The sequence below is a fragment of the Heteronotia binoei genome, chromosome 10 (genome assembly GCF_032191835.1).
Source record: "Heteronotia binoei isolate CCM8104 ecotype False Entrance Well chromosome 10, APGP_CSIRO_Hbin_v1, whole genome shotgun sequence".
Classification (NCBI taxonomy): domain Eukaryota; kingdom Metazoa; phylum Chordata; class Lepidosauria; order Squamata; family Gekkonidae; genus Heteronotia; species Heteronotia binoei.
In genome coordinates this window covers 16,741,928-16,743,128 of record NC_083232.1, presented here as the reverse complement: position 1 = coordinate 16,743,128, position 1,201 = coordinate 16,741,928, and positions in this window count along the sequence as shown.

The following is a 1,201-nucleotide window of genomic DNA, read 5'->3' as shown; positions in this document are numbered from 1 at the left end:
TAGCTGGACTTGTCTCTCTCTCTTACACAGGGCTACATTAATAAATGGGTTGACAACAGCACGTATACCTGAAGCTCATAGAAGGGTATACAGCAGAGGTGGCCAAACTTGCATAATGTAAGAGCCACACAGAATAAATGTCAGATGTTTGAGAGCCACAAGACAAAAGGAAGGCAAATAGATGGGGAAGGAGGAAGAGGTGGAAAGAAAGCAAATTTGACTTTAAATGCATTCTCTTGTATAAACAATTTTATTGGTGAGATATGGTAGCAGAACTATATCTACAACTTATAAAAAGCTTAAAGTAAAAGAAAGATCTTTCTACCCCATATCTTACTTTCCCCCCACCCCTCCCTCCGTTACTTGACCCCCGCCAGTGTTATTTTCTTTAAAACAAGTATTAAGTATTAAGAAAAAACAACAAAGAAAAAAAACCCCAAAGGTTATATTCTTATTTTAAAAATCTTAATCATCATCAAAGATTGTCCAATGTCCTTTTATTTTCCACTCTTTTTCTACGTATCTTCTGAATTTCTTCCACTCCAACTTAAAAAGTTCCAAATCATCGTCTCTTAATTTTCTTGTTAATTTGTCCATTTCACTCCATGACATAATTTTTGTAATCCAATCCCATTTCTCTGGTATTTTTTCTTGCTTCCACAGCTGCGCATACAATGTCCTAGCAGCTGAGAGCAAGTACCATATTAAAGTTCTATCTTCTTTTGGAAATTTTTCCATTTGTAATCCCAGCAGAAAAATCTCTGCCACTTTATTAAATTCATATCCCAAAATCTTAGAAATCTCTTGCTGAATCATCTGCCAAAACATTTTAGCCCTTTCACAAGTCCACCACATATGGTAGAAAGAGCCTTCATGCTTTTTGCATTTCCAACATCTATCTGGCATCTTGTTGTTCATCTTTGCTAATTTTTGGGGGGTCATATACCATCTATACATCATCTTAAAACAGTTTTCTTTAATACTATGGCATGTTGCGAGTTTCATAGAGTTCTTCCACAGATATTCCCAAGATTCCATCTTTATTTCTTTGTTTACATTAATTGCCCATTTTATCATTTGAGATTTCACTACTTCATCTTCTGTAGACCATTGTAAAAGTAATTTGTATACTTTTGAAATTAATTTCTCATTATCTCCAAGCAGAACTCTTTCCATTTCTGTTTGCTCTTTCCTTATTCCT